The sequence below is a fragment of the Pseudoliparis swirei genome, chromosome 18, assembly GCF_029220125.1.
Source record: "Pseudoliparis swirei isolate HS2019 ecotype Mariana Trench chromosome 18, NWPU_hadal_v1, whole genome shotgun sequence".
Lineage (NCBI taxonomy): Eukaryota > Metazoa > Chordata > Actinopteri > Perciformes > Liparidae > Pseudoliparis > Pseudoliparis swirei.
In genome coordinates this window covers 17,262,066-17,278,293 of record NC_079405.1, presented here as the reverse complement: position 1 = coordinate 17,278,293, position 16,228 = coordinate 17,262,066, and the positions used below count along the sequence as shown (strand labels likewise).

Genomic DNA, 16,228 nt, shown 5'->3' with positions numbered 1-16,228 from the left:
ATTTAAGTTTTGACCTGTTGGACAAGAAAGTTGTGTACTTTTAAATGTGTGAAAATATGCAGAAAAAGCATTAGTCCCAAAGCATGCATGCTATAAGCTTAACTGTTAAAAACTAAATGAAAGACAGCTGTTTGCTGAACCACGGCAGCGTGAGCTTTTTAATCTCCTAATTTTAAAACACATTTTATGTTCATATCAGATTTTTATACCCCGTTTTATCTTGTTTGAGTAGCAACACAAAAATACATGCATATTCCTTATAGTGCACACATTTATTGATAATTAATCCAGCAATTTCAGTATTTATTTTTCGCACGGTTTATTGATTTTAATGAGGTGCAGTAAAAGTTAAATGTAAGAAATTTATGGACCATTTTTATGATTCTGTGGTTTACATTTTTTTATGTGAACGCTTCTATCTACCAGAGAGAAGTACTGTGGAGAGAAACCTGTGAGGTTTGTGAGATGATGAACACAATGCATTATGCTGTGAGCAACACAAATGGAAATCTATGCATCTGTTCACAGATTCTACATATTGTAACATTATTCTCTCTGTTATCTGAAGCTGTGATGCTTCCATCTCTGCTGCTTGGAACAGCACTATACCAAATTAATTTCACAACAGGAAGTAACATGTCTGGTGCTTTCATTTATGCACGGCAGCAGTTAACTGTCTATCACACATGGTGAAACACACACACACACACACACACACACACACACACACACACACACACACACTAATAAGAGCCCCTCTCAACTGCTGAGCTAGATCAAGGGTGGCGAGATCATGTCTGTGAGTGTGTGTATGTGCGTGTGTGTGTCTGTGAGTGTGTGCGTATGTCTGTGTGTGTGTGCGCGTGTCTGTGAGTGAGTGTGTGTGTGTGTCTGTGAGTGTGTGAGCAACCCATCGACAACATGCACTAAGAGCTGATTTGCTAAAGTAGCTCATTACTGGTGGAAAGGCAGCACTCAGCACACCGCCCTTAAAAAGAGCATCTTCGTGCGAAGTGAAGGCAATAATGTGTCTGAATACACAATGGAACAAAGGCCTTATGACTCCACACTAGTTCGATGAGTAGATGATTAAAAAATATGGAGTCAGGCCACAGTTGATTAGCAGTGTTTACAAGGGAGGTATTTTATTGTTGCTTCCACATTGCCTGGTGTCTTGAGTTATGCATCTGGGTGATTTATATGTTGCTGTAATACATTAACGTATTCATCTTTTGTAACATGAGTTACAAGAATTGTCATGACAATGTTTGATCCTAACGAGAATTGAAGAGTGAAATAGGATATTGTTGGATGAGATTATACATACTGTACTTGTTCTGCAACATCTGGTCATTAACTGTAAGAAGGCTACATTTTGTTTACAGACAAACCAAAACAACCAAGATGTAATGCAAAAACATTTATTGGATATTTGTTAATTTGTCTCTTACAACTACTGCATGTAATGACGATAATAGTTCATACACTCTTTCTTGTATTTCCACTGCTGGTTCCCCCTTCAGACGTCTACATTGCTCTTCTCCATCTTCACAGCAATCTCCCAAAGGGAAGCCGATAGGACTAAATCTGACTTTTCAATCGAAACTTTACATACCTGACAATTACATGGGTCTTAAAATAAAAAAACTACTTTGAGAGACTTTATTTTTTAACCGCTTGTGTGGTGCTTCTGTCATAAAGTCCGGGGCTCTGTCACAAATTAGTGAGAGTGTTGCAGCTGAGTTAACTCGACCCAAGGTTGTTGGCACCTTATTAAATCTAAGGACTGCTGTCCACAAAATATGACTCATTAAAAGTTGGTGGAATGTAGAATGAAGCAGGAGGAGAGGGAGAGGGGGAAGAGATGAACAGTTCTGAATGTGCGGCACGGCACAAGGTGAATGCTACAAAATAGTACCTCTCATCCCTAAAATCAACCTTAATGGCAGCACTCCGCTGAGGATTTGGATAGTGGGTACTGTATAAATGTTCTCCCCCTTGCAGTGGATTATAGCATTGCAAAGCATTAGACTTGCTAATTTGCTCCATTTCTCTGTTCACTACTGAATGGACCCATTAATATTTATACTTTCACACTCCCCTCCTGGCTGCTTGTCATGCACTGAGGGGATTGCAGGTGATGGTATGATATTCTTAATTAGGTTTGCAGGATTAATGTCAGCAGCGAACCTCTGGACCAGCTGACATGCTGAGGTGATGACTTTCCTGCAATACTTAAGACATAACAGTGTGCTCTGAAAATACTGCAACATTGAAAACACTAACAGGAGATATGCGACGGGGAGGAAAAACTGTCCATCGTCCGAATTCAAAACATAATCATTACTTTTTCTCTCATAAAAGCATACCATTAAATATTAAAGAAGTAAACGCATTATCTGAGAAATAGTGATGATTTTTTGTCAAAGTTACAGTACTGTGACTTTGAACAAGTACACAATACAGGGGGGACACTTACCCACACAGATACAAATGCACCCATTAGAGTAAAATCAATTATTCATCAATTTTTCCACCACAGCTTTGACCAGAGTGTCAGGGCAGCCATACACAATCAGGCTCTCCACTTCCAGAGGTCATTTGGTCACATGTCTTCACCATGTGGCCTTTCGATCAGTCTCCCTCACTAACAGCGTAACCTACAGCACCCTGTGTGCTGCATTGCTGGACACGGTTGCTATAAAATACGATTGTAGCAACAGTTGTTCTGCATGACCACTGCAATGTGGCAGAGGTGAAAGAATCTGCCACATAGCCCATTGTCCACAGCTGAAAGGAAAGGTCTTTGTTTTGGGAAATCTCTGAGATCTAAGAAGATAAACTAATGTTATTTTCAGTTTTCTGTCATTTTCTTTGAACTCAAGAAGATGTCCTAATGATGTCAGTGGGACAGATTTATGTTATTTTTTCTATTCTGCAGTACATTTGTTTTCACCTTGATCTGTTGTCTGTCTTTGATGAAAATGTGATTTTTGATAGTTGATATTCATTTGTTTAACCACCAGCTGCTTCACTGTGCCTCTGGAGCTGCACAGGACTCACAGTTTGGTTCAAGGACACCTCAGCGGGGTGATGCTTGCTGCCAAACCAGGGGCTCAGACCAGGGCCTTCCACAGCAGTTGAAGGACAGACTCTCTGCTCAGTACCTTTCCAAACAAACATACAAGGGCAAAGCAACCAGATGGAAACTCATCCCAAGCCCGGCGGCAAACAGAGGTTCAGCATCTGTTGCAGGGATGTATCCAAGCCCACCCCAGAGCTCAAGACAAGGCCTGCCTCACCTTTCCTGCTGCTGTTACCTCTTATATAGCCAGACTTGGCAAGCAGGAATCACAGATGGGCCCTCTCCATGAAACAAATGCCCTGTAGAAACTGCTATTCAATTTCACTATACAGAGACAAAGCTAACAAATAAACTAAAACAGTTTGTCTCTTCCTTAAATCGCAGTCAGAGATAATGCGTGGCAAACTTCCATTATGGTTTGATTAGAAGGCGGCCGTCGTGCTGATTGTGTTTTTAATCAGATCCATCCTGCTGCAGAGCAAACAAGAGCTAAGAGGAGAGAGGAAAAGAAGGAACAACGCAAAACAAGCTATTGTGAGTACTTGCAGGAGCAGAAACTATTGATGTCATCTCATTGTAGTCCTGTGACATCCACAGATAACAGATTATTTTTCTTTTTTGGTTGGAGTACAATTTAAATAGTAAATGAGAGTGGATTTTAAATAGGATTGTTTTTCAGGGTTATTACTGTGACTCCAGAAAGAAAGAATTTGGTGGAACACGAAACTAATGAACAAGCAAAAAGAGCTTTGCATCGGTCTAATGTCTCTCGTGCTCTCAAACTTTGTCAGAAAAATGTCATACTTGGAATTATTCACAATCTTTATTATGCCAAAAACAATACATAACCATTTCAGTAGTGTCCTCAGAGAGAGAATAAATAGTTTCTGCTTGCTCAGCTTGTTTTGCGTTGTTCCTTCTTTTCCTCTCTCCTCTTAGCTCTTGTTTGCTCTGCAGCAGGATGGATCTGATTAAAAACACAATCAGCACGACGGCCGCCTTCTAATCAAACCATAATGGAAGTTTGCCACGCATTATCTCTGACTGCGATTTAATGAGACTTTAGCTTGCATTATCTCAAAGTGAAATTGAATAGCAGTATCTAGGGGGCATTTGCTATCCCATCTGTATTTCTTTGCCAAGTCTGGCGTTAATATCATTGGAGTAAAAAGTCAAATCAAGTTTATTTGTATCGTCCAATAGCTGATATAATGTCTAATGAGGCTTTAAAATGAATAATAACCAAGACTACCATATCAGCTCTCTACGAAGACAGAGAAATACTGGATAAAAGGCCAACAGCAAAACCAAGAAAGGACGACATGGAGGAAACCTCAGGATCGGCCGATGGACTACGCGCCCCGTCCAACAAACTATTGATAAAAACATTCACCAAGGCAACAGTGACATAGCCACACGCCTGTGGTGAGCCTAAGCTGTATTGCACAGAATATTTAATTCCATCAAACTTAAAAACCCATGCTCACTCTTTAGACTGCGAGAATTAGTAGTTTAAAAAAAATCTGGATATGAAAGTGACAATTAAGGAGGGAAGCTTCCCTGACAGCAGCTGGAACTTTATGCCAAAGAGAGATCACAGTCGGAGAGGGCTCTGCTTCCTGAGGACTTTTCTTAGTTCTTGGAAACCAAGCAGCCTGTCCGCTGAGGCCTTAAAGCATCTAAAGAGACGTGGGAGCTTCTAAGCGTTGGTAAATATGGCAGAGTAAGATTATCCACTTTTTCATAAGCTTGGTGCAGCATTTTAAAAGCAAGCTTTGCTGGGGAGATGAAACTGAAGAAAAGTAGGAATTATTAGTTAAAAACACGACTTTTTCCTTCAAGGTTAGGGCATATTAAACCATAAGAAATGACATGACAGCTCAATCGGAAAATAGGTGTGTTAAAGCCTGTTCACAGCTCTGTGTTCTGTACTCTTTCTCTCACCTGCTGCCTCCTTCAGCTGAGCTCACAGGGGAGGCGGAGGGCTCAGCAACTGGCCCCGAGAAAAAAAGGATTTTCTGCTGATCACAGCAGTTACAGCACATCTACAGGAAAGTGCAGTTGAGACAAAGAAAGGACATGATAGCTATTGAGTTATCTTATTAATTTCCAGCCAATAAACTGTTCATGTTTTACTTGATATTTTACCTCTCTCCACAACAAACACACAGAGTAAGGACAGGTGAGGCATGTGCTGTAGCAAAGACAACACACATATTTTTAAAAAGTCTCTCAGTTGATCAAAATGAGCAGTTTAATATGGCAACTATTAGAGAAAGCATGATGATACTATGCACAGAGAGAGGGGGTGAGAGAGAGAACGAGAGAGAGATAGAGAGAGAGAGAAGGAACTCAGTAATTTAAAGTGATGAGCACAGTTGTTCATTTTTATCAAGCTTAATTAACAAGCTGTGCTCCTGTTTTCTCTCCACCATTACACATGTCTACTGTGTGTGTGTGTGTGTGTGTGTGTGTGTTTGTGTGTGTGTTTGTGTGTGTGTTTGTGTGTGTGTGTGTGTGTGTATAAGATACTGCTCTATCTCTGCCCTTCTCATAATGTGAAGCAGCCAATTAGAGGCTGATTGGGGGAAAAGGACCAAGTGACAGAAGTATGTGGAGGTTGGAGGAGAGGTGGCTCGGAGAGGCAAAGGGAGGAGAAGGGATAACAGAAATATGTAACTCAAACAAAAGAACAGCAAAGGAAAAACACACCTTTCAGGAAAAGGGGATTAATTGGACCATCTTTAAAGAATCCAGATCTGGGTTTGTACGTGCAGTGCTGTTATTAATCAAAGTCAAACAGCTGAGTGAATTGTTCTCAGGGAGTGATCATGAATGATGAGGGAGTGCATCTAGTCGTTCTCTGAGTTGAGATTAACCAGCAAATGTTTTTAATTCAATTCAATTCAATTCAGTTTATTTGTATAGCCCAATTTCACAAATTACAAATTTGTCTCAGAGTGCTTTACAATCTGTAGACATAGACATCCCTGCCCCAAAACCTCACATCGGACCAGGAACAACTCCCAAATAACCCTTCAGGGGGAAAAAAAAGGGAAGAAACCTTCAGGAGAGCAACAGAGGAGGATCCCTCTCCAGGATGGACAGGTGCAATAGATGTAATGTGTACAGAAGGACAGATTTAGAGTTAAAATGCATTCAATGAATGTGACAGAGTGTATGAATAGTTCATAGTAGGCATATTCCACGATGGAGACCTCCACGATCCATCAGGCAGATGGCGGTGGGGAGGAGGAGTGGGCGGAGTCTCAACAGTGGGCAGAGTCTCAACAGGACAGTGGCGTAGTCAGGAGCAGGAATTCCACGGCCCAGACCTCGATGATCCATCAGGCAGATAGGATCTATGTCGTCTCATAGGGTCCGATGACCCCATGAGACGTGAAGTCAAAAGGACTCCGGGGAGAAAGCAGAGTTAGTAACATGTGATTGAGAGATGAAAATTCATCCTTAAGGAGAGAAAAAAAAGAGGAGATAGGTACTCAGTGCATCCTAAAACGTCCCCCGGCAGCTATAAGCCTATAGCAGCATATCAAGGGGCTGGACCAGGTGAACCTGATTCAGCCCTAACTATAAGCTCTGTCAAAGAGGAAGGTCTTAAGTCGACTCTTAAATGAGGTGACTGTGTCTGCCTCCCGGACTGAAGGTGGAAGCTGGTTCCATAAAAGAGGAGCTTGATAACTAAAGGCTCTGGCTCCCATTCTACTTCTTAAGACTCTAGGAACTACAAGTAGTCCCGCATTTAGTGAGCGTAGCTCTCTAGTGGGGCAATATGGTACTACAAGCTCCTTAAGATATGATGGTGCATCACCAATCAAGGCTTTGTACGTTAAGAGAAGAATTTTAAAAGTGATTCTTGATTTTACTGGTAGCCAGTGCAGAGCAGCTAGTGCAGGAGTGATGTGATCTCTTTTCTTAGTTTTAGTGAGAACACGAGCTGCAGCATTCTGGATCAACTGGAGGGACCTAAGAGACTTATTAGAGCAGCCTGATAATAAGGAGTTGCAGTAATCCAGTCTCGAAGTAACGAACACATTTTTCTGCATCTTTTTGAGACAAGATGTGCCTGATTTTGAAATATTACGTAGATGAAAGAATGCAGTCCTTGAGATTTGCTTTACGTGGGAGTTAAAGGACAAGTCCCGATCAAAGATAACGCCAAGATTCTTTACAGTGGTGTTGGATGCCAGGGCAATGCCGTCTACAGAAACCACATCACCAGATAATTGATCTCTGAGGTGCTCAGGGCCGATTAAAATTACTTGGTTTTGTCTGAGTTTAACATCAAGAAGTTGCAGGTCATCCATGTTTTTATGTCTTTAAGACATGCTTGAATTTTACCGAGTTGGTTGCTCTCCTCTGGTTTTATCGATAGATATAGTTGAGTATCATCTGCATAACAATGAAAGTTTATGGAATGTTTCCTGATAATATTGCCCAAAGGAAGCATGTATAAGGTAAATAAAATTGGTTCAAGCACAGAACCTTGTGGAACTCCGTGACTAACGTTGGTGGTTATCGAGGCGTCATCGTTTACAAATACAAACTGAGATCGATCTGATAAATAGGATTTAAACCAAATTAGTGCCGTGCCTGAAATGCCAATCGACTGCTCCAGTCTCTGTAATAGGATGTCATGGTCAAGAGTGTCGAATGCAGCACGAAGGTCTAACAAGACCAGGACAGAGAGGAGTCCTTTATCTGCTGCCATTAAGAGGTCATTTTTACTTATTTTACTTATTCATATTTTCACAACTTCTACTTGGTGGAATGACACACAGTTGATATGGTTCACTCTGTGACCTCATGGTTTTAGTTTCCCCAGACCTTTCATTTAGCGTCATAATGAGTTTGACATTTTAGTTTTTTTGGAAGTGCTTGATGGATTGTCATGGCTTTTAGCAAATATATTGATGCCCCCTTTGATTGATGAATTGTTAAAACCTTTGTGATCCTCTCACTTTTCATCAAGTCAAAACATCTGTCCACTACTTTTTTATTGAGGATTTGGGACCAAATACTTATTAAAAACTCTTTGCGCTTAGTGGTAGTTATCAAACGTTAGCATACACATTAAACTAAGATGGTGAACATGGTACTTGTTATATGTCAGCATGTTATCATGGGTTGTCTCTTACCAATAGTACATATACAGGGTGCATTGTTTTGGAAACACCTTAAATATAACCAAACAATGTGAAACTACACAAATATGTGTAGTTTACTGTGTAAAATGAGTACATAAACTAGTTTAATTAACAAAACAGCAGCATGTCCAACTTGCAGACACAAATTGAAGCATGCAGCCCTCCACATTTTCACCTAAAACAATGATCCACCGAAATGCACACAAAGCCCCCAAATCTGCTCTGGTTAACCAGTGATGAATATGAATGAGGGTATTAAATATAGAGGAGTAAAGAAAAAATTAATATTGATGAAGGCAGTTTCTTAAACCCTCTGTTCATGGTGGGGTAGCACTAAGTGGAACCAACCAATCATCATAGAGCAACCACATGATTGGCAGGCATGTCTGATGCTCTTTTCAGTATACACTTCAAGATTAGTGTGTGTGTCGGTGTGTGGGTCTGTGTGTGTGTGGGTTTGTGTGCGTGTGTGTGTATCTGTGCATATAGATACATGTTTGATGTACTCTGCAGTGTTGTCTCAGAAATCTCTTGGCTTCATTTATAACTTGACTGTCGCCTTGCACTGATTCGTCTGCAGCTTCAGTAATTAATAAGAACGGGTGTTTGTGTTGGTACGTTTGAAGCTGTGGTAAACAAAATGTAATGAATGCTTCCATCCTGGCAAACTAATGACATCACGGCAAGATATGTTATGGGATGATAAATGACTTGCAAAACAGGCGCATGCATTTTCCTTTATGGTTTTCACTGTTCAAGCCAACCCCAGAGCTCAACAAGGCAAGCCAGTCATATCGCAAAGGAACTGATGGAAGTTATGGGGTTAGGTCAAGGGTCATCATTTCTTATTGACTGAGCTACCCTAAAGCAAGGTATCACTGAGAATGGATACCTGACATTGCTTTCCACTTTTCAATCCCCTCTGCTTGAACTTCCCATTGAAATGAAAAGCTTTCCGCAGGTTGTTGCCTCTCAGTGCTTCAGTACAGGGCTAATGCTGCAGCGTCTCTTGTTGCTACAGCTGGGCGATCATTTACCACCTCCTTACCGTGTGCTTTCCCCCATTTACCCCAGGCTTCCCATTCACAGTAATGAGTCAAGAGGCACCAATGGCTGAGTGAATCACATTGTTCCCCCACCATCTGTGGGATATTGAGTGTGCAGGCCGTGATCCCTGCAAGAGAGAAGTGAGTCTTGAGTCTAAATTGTCTGCATGGACCACTATACATTATGGCTTTGCCGACGAGTCACAGTGAGTTCAAGGGCTCTTCATGAGATGGCTGAGGTGCGTATTTGCTCCTTAAGGAAGTAGACTTTTACTGATGCTGGCCTGATGCTCAGGATGTACTTAAGGCAAAATTAGAACGTTGCAACCGAAAATGAAGTTATCACTGATTTACAAGCCATTTATAGATAGTTTATTAACCGTAAATGATTAGTTCAATATTGGATATTCACTTACCAGCTCACTAATACATGATAACACATTAGTGCTACTTTTTGCAAGGGTCTATTTAGGGACAATAAGTCCAGAACAATGGCCCTCATAAAAAATAAAAATGTTGTTTAGCGCTTGGGTTTTGTAAAAAAATGTCAATTAGTGAGTTTAAAATGTACTGCTTTTGTTATCTTTGGCCGTGCTGTAGCTGTTTCCCTTGTTTCCAGTCTTTATTATAAGCTAGCTCGCTGCTTTTCATATTGAATAGAAAACACAAGATCTTCTAATCTCGGCAAGAAATGACTAACCATTTTCCCATTCACATTTTGTTCATTTAACAGGGCTCTTGTGCAAATTGAATACTTGAACAATATATTCTAGAGTATTTTCATATTTAATTAAGAAATTAATTGTAAAATAATTCTTGTTTGTATCAAATCAGATGATGTAATTTGTAAATATGATTTAATTGAAAGAAGATCATATTAAAGTACCGCCTATCCTTAAATACAGCCGTTTAAACCCGTTTCTAATGTAGAAATGTTTAAGACAAAATGCATGGTTGAAGTTTGTGATGAGAAGGCGAGTTGCTAAATTGTGGGTAACTATAAAACTCTTCTTCCTCTCTGTAATACAATAAACTCTCAGTGTCATACTCTGTATTCAGTCTATAACAATGTTGCCTGAAACAGCAGCCTGTGCAAGACAGACAGCTACTGAGGGGATTTGGGAATGTATCAGGTCAATGAAATGTGTTTTCCTCTTCAATGATAAAGTACATCTTGGTGTAATTTGTTTCTCTGACGTGGACATATGTTGATATAATATAGACACTGTCACATATGCATACACTGTCATCAAACGTTCACTTCCCTCAAACTAACTTCCTGGATCTGCTGTGACAAGGACTGTATCGACAGAGGCAAGTATCCCTGTGACAAGTGCGATGGTGGAAATTGTGACATGTTCCCGCGGAGGCGGTGCAGAAGGGCGTGACAGGCATGGACAGGGCTGTCTACGCTCCGTATGTCACTACTGTGTTCGACATTCCTATAGGGGCACAGTTAGTTTGAAAGAGACACTCAAAACATCAATGTCCCTGTTAAAGCCTATCGAGTTTCAGGAAAATAACACAGAGAGAGTCTGCATAATATGAATGAATATTTAATTAGATCCCATTGTGCACATCATTTGTAAATAATGTGTGGCCACCCAAATTAAAGCATGACATGATCATCTCTGGGAGGAACATAATCAGCTTATACGGATGAATATTTTTGTACAAACCTTCTCTGAAGGCTCTTAGCCTGCCGGAGGCTCCAGGGATGCACATGTGTGGCCCTTTTTCTGCTTTATAATACAAACCCAGCAAGCAGCAAAAGGGTCTCAATGATCTCGAGCAGTAGATGTCTCTATCATGGAAATATATTTACTGTGCATTGCAGACAGAATGCCATGAATCAGATCATTGACCAAATTGTTTAATTGCTAAATGGGCTCTAAATTCAGATTTGAGAGTACGCTGAAAGATATTTTTTCTAAAGTGAGAAACTGCATTCTCAACCCCTATAAATCAGAGTGTTTCCCTCCTGGCTGTATTGTAGAGCCAATTAGTCAGATGGATGTGCAATGTTATCTTCACTCTCGCTCATCTCCACTACGCAGGCAGCCCCTGTAAACTACTGCGGAAGAATAGGCCCGGATAAAATCAGTAATAAAGAACCAACAAGCTGACATTCCTGCCATCGCAGCAGCTAAAAGAGAAAAAGTAGAGGTTACCACCTTGTGGTGTCATATATACTCTCATTTCATTAATTAGAATAATTAATTAATGTAATCGCTTGGTACCATTCATAACTGGAGTTTCTGTAACCTCTCCACTCTTTCCCACTGTATATATTTTTTTAGTTTAGATAATAAAGTATTTCACATGCACAAATGTAATCTCTGTTCATCTCTTGGCCCATAAGGAGTGTCTTAGAAACCATATCTTAAATGGTACTCCAGAAATGTTGTAGTGTACTTGTCGAACGTGATGCAGCAGAAACTTGACTTTTGGTCCCTTACCATGTGTCAGACAGAACTATATAACTTATATATAATAAATATGATTATTTATTATAAATTCATAATGCTATGGAATGAGTTGTGAGTTCAGTCAGAGGCTTTGCTTATCATAAACACACAGAGGCAAATGATTGGTGCGTCCAGTCAGCATAGTTGGTAAACACTATTCACAAATACACACAGACTGCAATAACAACTTTGTGTGATTGAAGAAAGTCAAATATTAGCACACACTTTAGATCAGTGGTTATTAAACGTGAAGGCTCTCCAGAGGGGATTTGTGACATTTAAAAAAATATCTATTAGCATTCATTAAAAAATCAAACATCCTGTTATTTACTCAATATTTAGTTTAAGTTTAAATTCCTAAAATGAACTTTATATGTTCTATATTAAATGAGACACTGATGGCACAGCGCTGTGTCGACATCTTTTATTCACCCAAAAATGATTTTGCGCTGGTTAACGGGTACTTGGCTGAAAAAATATTTCATAGCGGGTACATCAATGAGAAAAGGTTGGGGACCACTGCATTAGATCATACACGTCCCATAATGCATCTAGATCAACACACCATGTCTCAAGCTCCACACCTCACGTTAATTAATTTAACAAATAGACCCGACAAAGCTCCTCCAGAGCCACATTAGACATTATAGAAATGTTTTACCATGCAGTACTCTGTAAAATAATCTATCAAACTAAAGAAATCTATAAATATACTGTAATCGCCGACTGGACAAGCCTTACTCTTACATTTCTTCTGATTGGTCCGGTTGAGGTAACTACAGTCTCGGAGACTCGCACACGGAAAAGGCCAAGCGTAATGAATGACACCAGCAGAGTGAGAGTAAACAGGCATTGTCATTCAAACTGGCTTCAGGCTGTGCTTTCCCAAAGAAAAACAGAAGCTGCATGTATTTCTTAAACATTTATGTCGACAGTTCACTGCCTCCACAGCAGGAGCACCACCACACAATATGTCTGAGTGGGTTGGCTTTGGCTGAGTTTATGGTAGAGCTTCCATAACGGAGATGTCTGGATAGTATTTAAGAATAATAGGAATTCAATCTATTTATCATTTATTCTTATGAGATTTTGCCTCAATATTCCAGACCAACACTTTATTTAACGCATTTCATGTTTACATGTTAAATCCCTTCATGTGTAAGGGCTGTACTTTAAAAACATATTGTATTTTCATCACAATGCCCAGCGTGTTCTTTCTCAATTCTCTTGATAAACATCACGCTCTCCTCCTTTGGTATAAAACCACACCGGAATGTTCTCTTTGAGAAAAAACAAAGGAAGAATAGAGTCAAAATAGACAAGAAGCCAGCTGTTCGTATTTAAAATGTTCACTCCAGACGCTACATTCATCAATCATCCAGGCCACTTATTTACAGTTAGGCTACTATGTTTACTTTATTTGAATGATAAGCCGACTGATTGTTCCCAGAGGTTGGCTGAGCTCATGAAAACATCCTACAGGGAGGTCAGAGTTCACCGCCACGCTCTTGAACACTGTTGACATGGTGTGACATCATTAGTTTGATACCCTAGCTTTGTCTTTGCACTACAAACCCCAGCCACACCTCCATGTGTCGGACTCTGAGTCGTTGGGACAGATGCTCACTTCCAGAGACGACGCCCCGTAGGTGCATGGGAACCAGTGCCAAGGCGTGCCTAGCTTGAGCTCACTCATAATGTTCAAACATGACCAATGCCTTCAGTCAGAGAGGTCGGGTGCTCACCCATGGGACTGTGGGTGGGGGTTGGTGTGCCTGATGTGATGCATCTCCCTCTGCCCTCTTCCATATCCTATTGATGTCCTAAAGGCTCCAGGTTAGAGGTCAGCCCTCCAGAGGTGGCAGGGTCAAACTTCATCTCATGAATATGGAAGGCCGCTGCGCTCAGGGTACCATCTGGTCGTCTCTATTGGAAGCTGAACAAATGAGCCTGCTGAGAGGGTGCTGTATTAGTGTAATTACTGCAGGTTTCCCAGGCCTAAAAAAAAAAGCAACAGTTCTCTCTGGGCCCCATTTTGCACCCGGCATCAGCCGGTGGATTAAGACTACACTGAAAAATAAAATTAATTCACTGCTAATTTGATTGTAGGTTGGATCGTATTTCTTAACATTGAGTTTTTTCTTGATTTTAGTTTGTTGTTAAAGAGAATTCTGTTATTGGGTGTTGAGAATTATGCATGAGAAATGTTTTGCTCCAAGGCATGCTAGCACTTGGATCGCGATGGGGACCTTTGATGCATGTCATCTCCTCTCTCTCTTGTTTCCTGTCACCTCTCTACTATCAGCTGTTTCAAAGAATATTTGTTTCCCCAAAGAAACATTTCAATATTTCAACACAGATAGTAAAGGCATTACACAAAGAGACGGGAATGTGCATAAAACAAGCCTTTAAGATGAAGCTTCTTTAAAGGGATAGATATAGATCCTGTATATTTAGAGTTGATTTCTGTCTATTTGGGCAGTCTGACACCTTTTTTGTAAGATACATTTCGACACATTTTTGCTACAAAGAGACAAGGCCTTTCTATATGTTCTGAATGTCAAATAAATTGAAGCAAGCATGTCACGTGCTCTCGATACAAATCTCATTCTGTTTGTCACCCTGTGAGTGGGTCTTTGTGGCACCCTTCATGGGTCAACATCTTGCTGTGATTCTGCTCTCCTATCCCTTTTCCCTCTTTGCATCATTTACACTTCCCGGGAGTGAAAAAACACAATGAACCTCTGTGTGTCAGTAGCTGGCTGTATGTATGTTTGTCTCAAGAGTGTTTTTGAGTTTGTGTGCAGTGAACAATGCTCCTATTCTCTTGCTCACTGATACAGGTGATGCAGATTGAATGAAAGCAGAAGCACCAGCCTGCTGATTTCAAAGGGAGATTGAAAGGGTTTGGATACGTCTCTCACCAACAGCACTGAAAGCTAGGAAATACAAACATGAGTCCACTAGGGCCAAAGTCTACGGTGCAGGTGCACTCATGTACATTCTGTTTTATCTCTTTGTTCTGGGTCGAGTGTAAGAATGTAACCCACCGTATCAAAATCATATCATCTTTTTCTTCTCTTTTACATTTTACATTGACTTTTCTCACTTTCCCTTCTCTTTCCTTGGCCGAAAGTCAGGAAAAAAGCTCCAACTAACCATTATATGTTTTTAATTGAATAATTTGATTTTTGAAGAAACTTTGAGCCTGACAGCCTGAATTCAACTCAATGAGGATTATGCCATAACATTTTAATTCAGTTATTCTGTAATATTGTGTGCATATTGACATGTAGCTGAAAAACACTTTGAAATCACAAATATCTGTATTTAAACACACACACAGATCTAAATACCCTGTGGGACAGTACATTTGTATATATTTTACATAAAGGTGTATCAGAGTTGAAGGGAGAGTTTACATTCAGAGTGGGTGAGCCCGTCAGGCTGAGTGGCACTAAAGACTCAGAGCATGAATAAATCACCACAGTTTGAACCATTTAAATACCAAATGGCACCATGCTCTCCACTGGGGAACTACAGGCATGCTTGAAAACACTGCTTCATTTCCATGATGGCAGAAGGATGCCACTGGTAGACAGTGCGACTATGGGAGTCATCGTATTATGCAGCAGCCTCAAAAACACTTCTGGCATGACTGCATTACCTTTGGCTCCAGGTCAAAGAACAGATAGCTCAGTAAACTAATGATACTGTAACCCTGATGTGAACTCAACAATTCTCAGCTGCAGTGGCTGAGAGAAAATAGTCAGTCATGCCTTTCTTTTTATTCAGCTTCTTTCCGCCCCACAGCATTACCCCTCCAGCCTCCGTCTCTAATTGGTCACGGAGCTGCTCAGCAGCAAAGTCATCATAAACTGGGAAGCTGGATAAAGGCAACTTCTGTCCACTCAACTCAGCAGTGCTTAAACAATTCCCTTAATGTAAATACAGCACTTTGGATTTTGAAAAGCCCACTCCTCCAACATGTAGGATTACATTCCCCAATTTCCTACACGGATATTGCTTTTACATTTACATTTCACATTTCAGTTTTAGCTAAAGCTTATATCCAAAGCGACTTACATTCATACAGCATAGACACAGCTACTCAAATTGAAGCACAGACCTGATAACCACTGAGTCATCCCTCTGGGAGAACCAACATTTTCAAGGCTAACATTTGGCCCAGATACCACACCACTGTAAAGAATCTTGGCGTTATCTTTGATCGGGACTTGTCCTTTAACTCCCACGTAAAGCAAATCTCAAGGACTGCATTCTTTCATCTACGTAATATTTCAAAAATCAGGCACATCTTGTCTCAAAAAGACGCAGAAAAATTGGTTCACGCGTTCGTTATTTCGAGACTGGATTACTGCAACTCCTTATTATCAGGCTGCTCTAATAAATCTCTTAGGTCCCTCCAGTTGATCCAGAATGCTGCAGCTCGTGTTTTCACTA

The 16,228-nt window shown here is 40.5% G+C and overlaps 1 protein-coding gene across 1 annotated transcript in view; it reads left to right on the top strand.

Moving 5' to 3' along the window:
* Positions 1–16,228, top strand: part of si:dkey-28n18.9 (sorting nexin-6) — a 72,607-nt gene that overhangs the window by 7,937 nt on the left and 48,442 nt on the right. The gene's annotated exons all lie outside the window — the stretch shown is intronic.